We start from the raw sequence: 13,630 nt of genomic DNA on the forward strand, positions 1-13,630 counted from the left end.
TCTCCTTGTACCTTTTTTCAATATGCACCGACCACTAGATAGATATTTGAAAATGTATTGTAAAGGAAGGCTGTGTGCCTGAGAAATAAAAAGTGGATTGACAGTGATACCTAACACTCAGGTAAACCTTTGAAAGAGAATCTAATAAAGTGGAGCAGGCTGGTGGGAAGTTAGAAAATAATTCTCAACATCGAAACCATTGCAGGTAACTGTTTGGGTACATCAGGAGTGTCTGGCAAGTTACAGAGTATTACATCAATAATTGCCACGGATGTCGGTCATAAACAGCACATTTTTCCGCGCATTGGTAACTGTGACTCGGGACTGTCAACGAGTAGAAATCAGCTAAACCTATGCATTACACTGCACCGGTGCTCCCTAAGTATAAATGGCCCACTCGGTTTTAATGAGATGCATTAATCAGAGAATGGTGCAACAGGTTATGGGAGTTCAAGCCAATTCAAGTTTATCAACTTACTCTGAGAAAATGACATATGTTAGTGCAATGTGGGAGTTTGGGAGCATTAACGCTATATTCAAGCGCTTTAAAAGTCCTCAATACAAACGGTTTACTAACTAGGCTGATCTTCAGCCGGAGTTAATATGAATGTCTGTCAAGCAGTCAATTTGCTCTTTTCTGATTGTCACACGGTAATGCTGCGTTGAGTGGCCATCCTTGTTTACGAAGAAATGCCAAGTTGAGTGTGTCCATTTTGGGTAAACGGGAAAATACATTTTTGTTGAATAGATTTTGTTTTAGTTGATTCATACTGCCTTTAATCTGCCAGATACAGTCGTTGGCAGCAATTAAACCGACTGCAGAAATGGTTCTCGAGTTTCCAGTTACATTTACCGGAAGCATCTGGAGTCTCTGCAGTTGATCAAAGATATTTTGTCTCACTGTTGACCACGTGCCAGAAAGCCAACTTCAAAACATAACCACTGCCTCGGCATAAATAAATCCACCTAGCAGCAATGCTACAGAAAATATTAATTTTCAGCTGTGCAACTTGGAGAACTGGTCCCTTCTCTCATTAAAACAAATATTCACTGAGTCTTAGTCACAACGGAAAAATCAACATTTCACGAGAGGATCACTACAGCACTCAATGAAATTAAGGAAAAACAGATAGATAGCTGTTCATGGAGTCATGAAGAGAAATCACTTCGAAACAGACCCTTCGGTCCAAACAGTCCATGAGCAACCATAATCCCAAAAGAACCTAATCCCACCTGTATTGGCCAACATCCTCCCAAACAGCAAATATTCATGGACTTAACTAAAAGTCTTTTAAAAGTTATAACTGTATTCATATCGAACTCTTCCTCTGGAAGATAATTCCTCACATGAACTATTCTCTGTGTAAAAGTTGCCGCTGATATCATTTTAAATCTTTTCTCCTCTCACCTTGAAAAAAACTTCTCTACTCTTGAAATCCCCCACCCTAGGGAAAAGACATTTGCCATTTTCATTACCACTCATGACTTTTACAAACTTGTACAAGGTCACCTCTCGAAGTCTTACACTCCAGTGAAAGAAGTTCCAACCATCTGGATTTCAAACGGTGGATCTGTGCTTCACATTCTCCCGTGTGTTTCAATTAGAGATCCTCCTGCCTCCCCATGTCCACATATTACATTCCTTCTCAATATTGCAAAGAATTGAAAGGGACATGTCCTTCCTGTATTGTTCAATTTTATTTTGCTCCAAACATCATCACAAAATCAGTTGTTGATGTCATTGCTGATTCATGGGAGATCTCTGTGCGCACAATGTCTTCTGAAATAACTACATTACCATCCTGACTGTACTTCAGAAGTGCACCTCTTGCTCACAAACGCAATTACACACCAGGAAACAGTGAATACCCCCTCTGCACGCCGCCACACCTTCTCCTTTGCACTTTGTGAAAACCGTATTGTCAATATTAAGTAAAATAAATATATTTTGTTTTGACTTTCTTAATTTATGTTGCTGATCTTGGCTGAAAACAGGGATATTGTTGTCAGCATTAACGTGTGCATTAATTTTCATGTTAACTTAAATTTAGTAAGTCAAGAACAGTTAAAATAACTCGAGAAACGACGATTAGAACCGGGTCATTAAGATTCTCAGGGCTGCACCAACTGTTTGAATAATGATGTAGTTCTGCCTACAGTTTTCCCATAAGCCAGCATTTAATAGAATTGGATATCATGTCTGAGTGGACAATGGATTTCACCTTACACAATGATCCGGATTGTAATGGCTCCGCATCACCTTTTGCACTATTTCCATCATATTTTGACGTGAATACAAGTAATTTCCCCAGCTGCTGGTGAAGTGATAGTTTACACAATATCAGTTAACGTTAATGCAACTAAACATAAGAACAATGACAATTGAAAAACAAAAAATACGACATCCATGCAGACATACTCGTGGGCACACACACACATCTGGTCACTTCATTACTGTCAGAATGGAAGTATTTTCGAATGAGTCTCGGAGGATGCTGCTAAGACTGGAAAGAAAGCAGACATAACGAAATTCGAGGTGGCGTGGAACTGTTCATTTGGAGCAGAGGAGGTTGAGGAATATTTTTCTAAAGAAACACTCAAATATTATGCAAGGATAAAATAGATGGGAAAAACCACCTTAGCTTGGGGGAGGGGGAGGGAGACGGTGGCGAGTTCGAGAACTAAGGTGCTTAGACATAAGTGATAGACGGCAAACTCACGGGGAAGATTCGGGAAACTCACAACCTGAAAGGATAGGAGATGCAGGAACACTCAAATAATTAAAAATAAGCTTGGCTATATGATTCATGTGCTATAACCTGAAGAGTTACGGTTAATATGCCTAGTGATGTGGAAATTAATGGTCTAGTTAATGATCCCAAATGATGCCTGGCATAACACCCCTTTATTCAAATAATGATTTGGAGATGCAGGTGTTGGACTGGGGTGTAGAAAGTGAAAAAATACACCACACCAGGTTATACTTCAACAGGTTTCTTTGGAAGCACTATCTTTTGGAGCGCTGCTCCTTCATCAGGTGGTTGTGGATTACAAGATTGTAAGACACAGAATTTGCAGCAAAAGTTTACAATGTGAATGTAACTTTAAGAATGTTCTGCGATTTACACATGAAAGAACTGAAACCAGCATGTTCATTCTAAAAGATGAGAAACTTAAGACAATCCAGTTCAATATTTAATTTAAGTTTCTCATCATTTAGAATGAACATGTTGGTTTCAGTTCGTTCATTTGTAAATCGCAGAACATTCTTAAAGTTACATTCTCAAGTGAACTTTAACAGTTAGTGTCATGTCGGCCCAGATAATGGATTTAAGTTGTGAGATGTCCTCTGTGAGACTGTCTGTGACACAATGTTCAGACTGATTCTGATCTCGAAAAAGAATTTACAGAAGCTAACATGGATTCGTGCAGTTTTTGAGAAAAATAAAATGTAATTCTGCAAGTACAAATTCACCCGACAAATTTCTTTGTGTGTGTGTGTGGGGGGGGGGGAGGGGAGGGGAGGTTATGATCGTTCGTGTGAGCGTGTGTGTATATTTGTGATTGTGAGAGTAAAGGGGTATAACTCTGTGAGAGGCTGCACGTCTGACCATGTGAGTTTGTGAGTGTATGAGAGAGAAATCTTGTGTATGAGAGGATCCACATGAGTGTATTTGTAGGATTGTATGTGTGTATGTAGGAGTGTGTGTCTAGGAATGTGTGTGGCTGTGTCTGTGTGTGTGCATGCATCTGTATGTGTGCGCATGTCTTTATCTGGGTGTACGTCTGTTTGTGTGAGCGTGTGAATGGGGAGGTTATGAGTGTGTGTGTGTGTGTGTGTGTGTGTGTGCGTGTGTGTGCGTGTGTCTGTGTGTGCGTGTGTGTGTGTGCGTGTCGTGTAGTGTGGTCACCTGTCGTGTGACATGAACCCAAAGTCCCGTTTGAGGCCATCCCCACAGGTACCGAACTTGGCTATCAGCCTCTGCTTGGCCACTTTGCTTTGGTGCCCACCCCGGAGTTCACCTTGGAGAACGATCACATGAAGATCTAAGGTCGAATGTCCTGGACCACTGAAGGGTTCACCGTCTGGAAGGGAACACTCCTGTCTGTTAATTGCTGTGTGGTGTCCATTCATATGTTGCAGTAGCTTCTTCTCATTCCCGCCAAAGTACTGTGCCGCAAAGCATCCTTGCCTACAGTGTATGAGATAGACAACGTTGGATGAGTCACATGCATGCCTGCCATGCACACACAAAGAGAGAGAAAACCAGATATACACCCAGACACAGACACACACACACAGGCACATACACACACACACAGATACAGATGCACACACTCCTACAGATCATCAAACATTCCGACAGATACGCAATTTGCGGAAAGACATTCTGGCTATTGAGGGAGTGCAGCGTAGGTTCACGAGGTCAATTCCCAGCTTGGTGAGACGATCTTACGTTGAAAGATTGGAGCGGACTGGGCTTTTATATGCTTGCATTTAGTAGTCTGAGCGGGGATCTGATTGAGACGTATAAGATTATTAAATGATTGGACATTCTGGAAGCAGGAAGCATGTTTCCGCTGATGGGTGAGTTACGAACCAGAGGACACAGTTTAAAAATAAGGGGTAGGCCACTTAGAACAGAGTTGAGGAGAAACTTCTTCACCCAGAGAGTGGTGGGTGTCTGGAATGCTCTGCCCCAGAAGGCGGTGGAGGCCAAGTCTCTGGATACTTTCAAGAAAGAGTTGGATAGAGCTCTTAAGGATAGTGGAATCAAGGGTTAAGGGGATAAGGCAAGAACAGGATACTGATTGAGGATGATCAGCCATGATCATAATGAATGGTGGTGTTGGCTCGAAGGGCAGAATGGCCTACTCCTGCGTTTATTGTCTATTGCCTATTGCCTATTACTCACACGGGCTCTCTCATACGGTCACACGTACACTCCCACATCCGCATGCATCCACTCACAGACTTACACCCCTTTCCGCTCACACTCATACTCACACACATATGCCCACCCTCTCACACTCTCCACCCCTCCGTGACACAAACACACACAAACACAAATAAGTTTGTGAGTTGAATTGTACTTGCAGAATTAGATTTTATTTTGCTCAAAAATTGCCTGAATCCATGTAAGATTCTGTAAATCAGTTATTTTTTAGGATGAGAATCAGTTTTTATTTAAGATTAGAATCACTCTCATGGACAATCTCGCACAGGGCACCTCACACCTTAACTGCATTATCTGGGCCGATATGATACCAATTGTTAAAGTTCACTTGAGGATGCGATTTACATATGAAAGAATTGAAACCAATATGATCATTCTAAAACATGAGAGACTTAGCAAAAAATCCAGGTATTTTTCATTACATAATTTCAATTATATCACACTGTCAAATTTTTATGTAAATTCTGTGTCTTGCGATCTTATACTCCACAACGATCTTATAAAGGAGCTGCTCTCCGAAAACTCGTGCTTCCAAATAAGACTTGTTGGACTATAACCTGGAGCTGTGTGATTTTTAAGTTTATTCAACTAAGGTCAATAAATGTAATTAACAAAGTGAAAAGCACACTCCATACATTTAGGCAGATCAGAGAGTTTCATGTCTCAGTGGACACAACTTAAAATTCAGAACAATGTCGTGATGAAAGATGAGACCTCATATCATTGGAAATTATTTTTTTTGATAAAATAATCCATCGTAGACATGCTGAGATTAATTCCTGCGAACCAAGTTGTTTAATTTTTTGCAGGGTAACACACGAGATGTTACTTTAATCCGATTGATGTGAACCATTTACACGTCAAAAGTTATTTGAACACATTCTTCACAACTGACATGCCAGCAAAGTTTAGAAATTATGGGTCAAAATGGACAGTTGGCTTTTTTCGACTCAAGAAAGATCCATAGTGATGGTTTGCAGGTGGAGATTAGATTAGATTAGATTAGATTACTTACAGCGGGGAACCAGGCCCTGCGGCCCAACAAGTCCACACCGACCCGCCGAAGCGCACCCACCCACACCCATTCCCCTACATTTACCCTGCACCGAACACTATGGGCAATTTAGCATAGCCAATGGGGGAAGTGTTTGGACCTGTGACTGCTTTCATTTTTAGTTTTGACTAAGCTCTTGGCAAACAATGGACAGCTTCTCAAGTTGCTAAAACACGAACCTACCAACCATTGGGATCCAGGAAGACGGTCATACACAATTGAGTAAGGACCGACCGAGGTTTGCAGATGGGACGATGAGATGACAATAACATTTAGCACAGGGATTTTTGACATAATTAATTTGGCTCGGAAGGACACAGAAACACAAATTCATGTCTCAGTTTGCATTTCCACACACTATAAATTACTTTTCTATTATAGTCTAAAATACTGGTGTCTTTATCTGTTTGTGGTTGATACACCATGTCTTCTCCTGAGCTAAGATAGTTCCTTTATTTAATTGAATACAGGACTCTATCTAAAATACACCATACTTTCTCTCAGTAGTGACCCAACTCGATCTGGTGTCAGCTTATATCACAGGATGTGCTTTTTCAGCAATTCAATCTCTCCTTGACTTGGAGATGCTGGTGTTGGACTGTGATTTACAAAGTTAAAAATCACACAACACCAGGTTATAGTCCAATAGGTTCATTTGGAAGCACTAGCTTTCGGAGAGCTCCTCCTTCATTGGGTGGTTTTAGAGTATAAGACCATAAGACACAGAATTTATCACAAAAGTTTACAGTGTGACCTAAATGAAATTGTATATTGAAAAAGACCTGGATTGGTTGTTAAGTCTCTCATATTTTAGAATGAACATGGTGGTGCCAGTTTCTTCTTGGACGGCATGGTGGCACAGTGGTTAGCACTGCTGCCTCACAGCACCAGAGACTCGAGTGCAACTCCTGCCTCTGGTAGCTGGGTCTGCTGTTCACTACAGTCGTCGAGTCGTAGAGTTGTGCGGCTCTTAAGCAGACCTTTCGGTTCAACTCATCCATGCTGAACAGATATCTTCGCACCATACGCCAGCACTTAGCCTATATCCCTCTAAAACCTTAATACTTGTGTAACCATCCAGATTCCTTTTAAATGTTGCAATTGTACCAGCCTCCACCACTTCTTCTAGCAGCTCAATCCATGCACGTACCACCCTCTGCGTGAAAACTTGTTCCCTTAGGAACCTTCTATATCTTACCCCTCTCACCCTAAATCTATGCCCAGTAGTCTGGGACTCCCGATCCCCAGGGAAAATACCTTGTGTATTTATCATATCCATGCTCCTCATTATTTTATAAACTTCTATAAGATCGCCCCTAAGCTTCTAAATCTCCAGGGAAAACAGCCCCAGCCTATTCATCCCCACACACCAAATCCCCTTCCCCATTTCACGGAGTCTGCATGTCTCCTCATCCCCACAACCAAGGCTCTGCGTGTCTCCCTCCCCACCACACCACAGTCCCACTCCCACAGTCTGAGTGACTCTCTCCCCCCACGTCCCCATGCCCAGTCCCCAGAGTTCGAGTTTCTCCCACACCGCACACCCCATCCCCACTCCCTAGAGTCTGTGCCTCACCCTCCCCACACCCCCTTTCCAACTCCCAGAGTCTGTGTGTCTTCCTCCATCCACGCCCCCATTCCCTGTCCCAAGAGTTTGAGTTTCTCCAAACCCCACACCCCCAACCTACTCCCATAGTCTGCGTGTCTCCTTCCCCTCCCGCCCACACCCCGACACACCAGAGTCGAAGTGTGTCTCTCACCCCACAAACCAAACTACACTCCCCGAATCTGTATGGCTCGCTTTCCCCAACTCACACCAATCCCCATTACCAGAATCTGTATGGCTTCCCCCACACCACAGTCGCACTCCCAAAGACTGAGGGCCTCCCTCTCTACACACCCCCATTTCCAGTTCCCAGAGTTCGTGTTTCTCCAACACCACACACTTCATTCCCACTCCCAGAGTCTGTGTGTCTCACTTCATCCCCACAACCCGATCCCCAATCTCCGAGTCCATGCATCTCCCTCCCCAACACCTCCATCCCCACTCCCAGAGTCTGTGTGTCTCCTTCCTCCCACACCCCCATCCTCACTGCAAGAGTCTGTGCGTCTCCCTCCCACCACACCTCTATCCCCTCTCCCAGAATCGGCGTTTCTCCCTCCCCAACACCTCCATCCTCACTCCCTGAGTGTGTGCATCTCCCTCCCACCACACTACTATCCCCACTCCCAGTGTCTGTTGTCAAAATCCCCCGACATCTCCATCCCAACTCTCAGAGTCTGTGTGTCTCTCGCCCCCATCTTTAATCCCAGAGTCCGTGTGACTCCCTCCCCTACACCCCACTCCCCACTCCAACGTCTGTGCGTCTCTTCACCCATACTTACCCCCACTTCCACAGACTGTGTATCTCCCTCCCGCAACATCTCCACCCCTTCGCGGAGTCTATGTGTCTCCCTCTCCCTCACACACCCCTCCCCACTCCCAAGGTCTGTGAGTCTCCCTCCTTCCATACCCCCATCGCCACTCCTAAAGTCTGTGTGCCTCCCGGGCCCCACTGCCCCATCCCCACTCACCGGGTTTCTCTGTCTCCCTCCACCCCACCATACCCCCATCTTCACTCCCAGAGTCTGTGTCCTTATCTTTACCCCACAACCCCATACCCACTCGGCAGTGTTTATCACCCTCCCCACACACTGCAATCCTGATTCCCAAAGAATGTGTCTCCCTCTCCCCCCACACTGCTATTTGCATTCCCAGAATCTGTGTGCCTCCCTGGTCCACACATCTACATCCCCAATCCTGGGGTCTGTGTGTCTCCCTGCCCCCTACATCTCCAACCACACTCCCATAGTCTGTGTGTCTCCCTGGCCCCCACATCCCCATCACGACTCCCGGAGTCTGTGTGCTCCCCTTTACCCCACAACCCCATCCACACTCGGCAGCGCGTGTTTATCACCCTCCCCACACACCCCAATCCTGACTCCCAAAGACTGTGTATCCCTCTACCCCACACTGCCATCCCTAGTTCTGGAGTCTGTGTGTCTCCCTGGTCCCCGCATCTCCATCCCTACTCCTAGAGTCTGTGTGTCTCCCTGACCCCCACATCTCCGTCCCCACTCCCGGAGTCTGTGTGTCTCCCTGGCCCCCACATCTCCATCCACACTTCCAGAGTCTGTGTGTCTCCCTGGTCCCCATATCTACATCCCCTCTCCCGGAGTCTGTGTGTCTCCCTGGCCCCCGCGTCTACATCCCTACTCCTAGAGTCTGTGTGTCTCCCTGACCCCAACATCTCCGTCCCCACTCCCGGAGTCTGTGTGTCTCCCTGGCCCCCACATCTCCATCCCCACTCCAGGAGTCTGTGTGTCTCCCTGCCCCCCACATCTCCATCCCCACTCCCAGAGTCTGTGTGTCTCCCTGGCCCCCACATCCCCATCCCCACTCCCGGAGTCTGTGTGGCTCCCTGGCTCCAACATCTCCATCCCCACTCCCAGAGTCTGTGTGTCTCCCTGGCGCCCACATCTGCATCCCCACTCCCGGAGTCTGTGTGGCTCCCTGGCCCCCACATCTCCATCCCCACTCCCGGAGTCTGTGTGTCTCCCTGGCCCCCACATCTCCATCCCCACTCCCGGAGTATGTGTGTATCATTGGTTCCCACATCTCCATCCCCACTCTCGGAGTCTGTGTGTCTCCCTGGCCCCCACATCTCCATCCCCACTCCTGAAGTCTGTGTGTCTCCCTGGCCCCCACATCTCCAGCCCCACTCCCGGAGTCTGTGTGTCTCCCTGACCCCCACATCTCCATCCCCACTCCCGGAGTCTGTGTGTCTCCATGGCCGCCACATCTCCATCCCCACTCCCGGAGTCTGTGTGTCTCCCTGGCCCCCACATCTCCATCCCCGCTCCCGGGAGTTTGTGCATCTCCCTCCACACCTCCCCACACTGCTGGGGAGATGATGGCTGCAGAATATAGAATCTAAAACTGATTAAAATTACTATACACCATAAGACAAAGTAACAAAAAGTGAAAGATCAGAAATGTTAAAAGGTGCAGTCGAAGTGTTCCAGATTTTGAGAATTGAATGATCTTGTTAGATGCTTTGGAGATTCGTCCAACAACGTCATGGAATCGGACTGTTAAACCGAGTTCGACAGGGTTGATTTGTAAATGTTACTTCAACGTGATTGCATACCGCCCCATGAACCTGTTACCAGATATAGGACACATTGGCAGATGTTTCCTCAGACTGTTTCCCCTGTGTTTTTATTTTCTGATCAGAAGTGAAATGTGTGGCACAAAGAAACAGGAAGTTTTGTGTCAGCTGAGAATGACACACCGGGCAACAATTCCCTGTTATAAATGCGAGCAGCCTTCCTGCCTGTGAGGGTGAACGCACACTGACAGCATCAAAACCAAATAGGCAGATTACGGCTGGTTTCAACATTGCATTCAATTCCATTCCCAGCTTCCAGAATGAAACATAAAACACCCAGGATTATTTAAGCTAAAGTACATTAACTGTCAGCTGAGAGTTATCACTGGGCGAAACATGCCAAAAGACAATTATTAGTTTCATTTGCAATTCTCTGTTTAAACACGGAAAACTTTCGCAAACTTCAGCGATATCTCAGATCAAAAGGCAAGGACAGTTTGCATCAATGCACAGGTATTTCTACCTTGTACCTATCTTCAGTCAGATTTTGGTGTTCTCTTTTTGTTTTCATTCATGTCAGATATCAAGAAGCAATTTAAGAATTTAGTTTGTGAATCACAGGTATTTCTAAGAGAAAGAGAAGAGATTAAGTGCTTCTGGTGTTACGCCTCGAGATTTGATTAAATAATGACTCTAGAGAGTAGCGATCTTGTTGTGAATTTTATCTTTGTTCTGAGGTCACAAACAGTGGTCTAAGACTCGTATTATTAAATTAAATCAGGATAAATATGAAGGTATAAAAACAGAACTAATTAAAATAAGTTGGTAAATCATTCAAAGGAATAATTAATAACGGTGTGCCAATTATTAACGCCAAAAAAGGGATTCCTGGATGGAATGCTGTTTCCCTGGAGCTCGGGTCAGAGATGTCACCAATCGGTTACAGAGCATTCTGAAAGTGGAGCGTGAACAGTCAGTTATCGTGGTGCATACAGGCACCAATGATATAAGTAAAAATTGAGATGAGGTCCTGAAAGCAGAACTCAGGGAGCCAAGAGAGAAGTTAAAGATGAGGACCTCGAAGGTAGTGATCTCAGGATTGCGACAAATCCCACGTTAGGCCAGGGTATTAATGAAAGAATCGGCAGCATGAACACGTGGCTTGAGAGACGGTGATGGAGGGAGAGGTTCAGATTTGTCGGACATTCGGGCCAGTTACCGGAAGGGTGGGGCTATTACAAATTCAGGTCTACACCTGAACCTGCCAGAAACTAATGTCCTTTGGGGAATTTTGTTACTGCTGGTAAGGAAGCGTTAAACTAATGTGGCAGGGGGCTGGGAAAAAGAGAAACTAGTAGACTGTGAGGTGGAAACTATACAATGTAAAGATCATGCAGTTGGCATTACCGAAGGGAAGAGTCGGCAGAGAACAGATGAACACAAAAGAACTGGCAGTCTGAAGGGCACACACTTTAATGCAAGGAGTATAGTGAGTAAGGAAGATGAACGGAGGTCTTGGATTGATGCCAGGCCAAATGATGTTATTGCGATCACCGAGACGTGGTTGACGAAAGGGCATGATTGTCTACTAAATGTTCCAGGAAATAGATGATTGAGACAGGACAGGGAATGAGGTAAAAATTGCGGGTTGGGGGGGGGTGGTGGGAGGAGTTATTTTGCTGGCTAGGGATGATATCATGTTTGTGCTAGAGGAGGACACTAAGGAGGACTTGCGCAGCGAGGCATTATGGGTAGAGCTGAGGAATAAGAAAGTTGCAGTTCCATTTTTGGGGATGAACTACAGGCTCCCCAACAGTGACCATGAGGTAGAAGAACAAATCGGTCATGGAAAAATGTAGAGACAACAGGTTGATGGTGAAGGGAGATTTTTATTTTCCCTACATCGACTGGGATGCATTTAGTGTCAGAGGTCTCGATGGGCACAATTTGAAGGAGCATCCAGTAAAGTTTTCGAGAGCAGTATGTCAATAGTCCAATGCGGGTAGACGCCATATTGGACCTGATGTTGAGGGAAGATCCAGGCCAGGTGGTAGACGTTGCAGTGGGGGATTTCTCGGGAACAGTGACCACAATTCTGTAAGTTCTAAAATATTGGTGGACAAAGATGAGAGTTGCCCTCAGGGAAGAGTACTAAACTTGGCCAATGCAAATTATACCAAAACTAGGCAGGGGCTGTGAAATGTGGATTGGGAGTCGATATTTGAAGGGAAGCCCACATTTGACATGTGGGAGGCTTTCAAAGATATGTTGAAGATAGTGCAGGACAGGCATGTCCTTTGAAAACAAGGGATAGGAAAAGCAAGATTCGTGAACCGTGGATGACAGGAGTAATTGTGCGACTAGCCAACAGGAAAAAGGAAGTGTACATAAAATCCAGGCAACTAAGAACAGAATGGGCCTTGCTGGAATATCAGGAGAGTAGAACCAATCTTAAATGAGGAATGAAGTGGGCCAAAAGGGGTCATGAAATAACTTTAGTGAACAGAATTAAGGAAAATCCCAAGGTATTTAATTCATATATTAGAAGCACAAGTGTAACTATAGAAAGTGTTGGTCCTCGAAAGGGTAAGGAAGGAAGGTTGTGCGTTGAACCTGAGAAAATGGGTGAGTTTCTTAATGATTACTGTGCATCAGTGTTCACTGAGCAGAAGGACATGTTGAATGTTGAGATTAGGGATAGAAGCTCGTCTACTCTGGATCACATTGACATTAGCGGAAAGATGCGTTGGGTAGGCTAAATGCTGTTAAGGTGGATAAAGCACCAGGAGAGGAGGGATCTATCCAAGGTTGTTGAGGGAGGCGAGAGAATAGCTGGGGCCCTGACAGATACCTTGGTAGCATTCTTAAACACAGGTGAGGTGCTGGTGGACTGGAGGGTTGTTCATGTCGTTTCCCCTGGACAAGAAGGGTAGTAGGGATATTCCAGACCAGTGAGCTTGACGTCAGTGCTGGGAAAGTTGCTATGAATGAACTGAGGGTAGAAATCTATTTTACTTTGGAAAGGAATGGGATTATCAGTGATAGACAATGTGGTTTTCTGTGGGGGAGATTGGGCCTTACCAATTTAATAGAGTTCTTGAGGAAGTGACCAAATTGATAGATGAAGGAAAGGCTGTAGATGTCATATACATGGACTCCAGTAAGGCGTTTGATCAGGTTTCCAAGGGTAAACTAATGGCAAAAGTGAAGTCACATGGTGTGCAGGGTGTTCTAGCTAGGTGGATAAAGAACTGGTTGAGGAACAGTAGACAGAGAGTAGTAATTAAAGGGAGCTTCTCGAAATGGAGAAAGTTGGTCAGTGGTGTTCCACAGGGATCAGTGCTGGGGCCACTGTTGTTTGTGATATACAAAATGATCTGGAAGAGGGCATTGCTGTTCCGATCAGTAAGTTTGCAAATGACTGGAAGATCGGTGGAGTAGCAGAAAGCAGAAGGGATTGTCAAAGA

This window comes from Chiloscyllium punctatum, chromosome X, assembly GCF_047496795.1.
Source record: "Chiloscyllium punctatum isolate Juve2018m chromosome X, sChiPun1.3, whole genome shotgun sequence".
NCBI classification, from domain to species: Eukaryota; Metazoa; Chordata; class Chondrichthyes; order Orectolobiformes; family Hemiscylliidae; genus Chiloscyllium; species Chiloscyllium punctatum.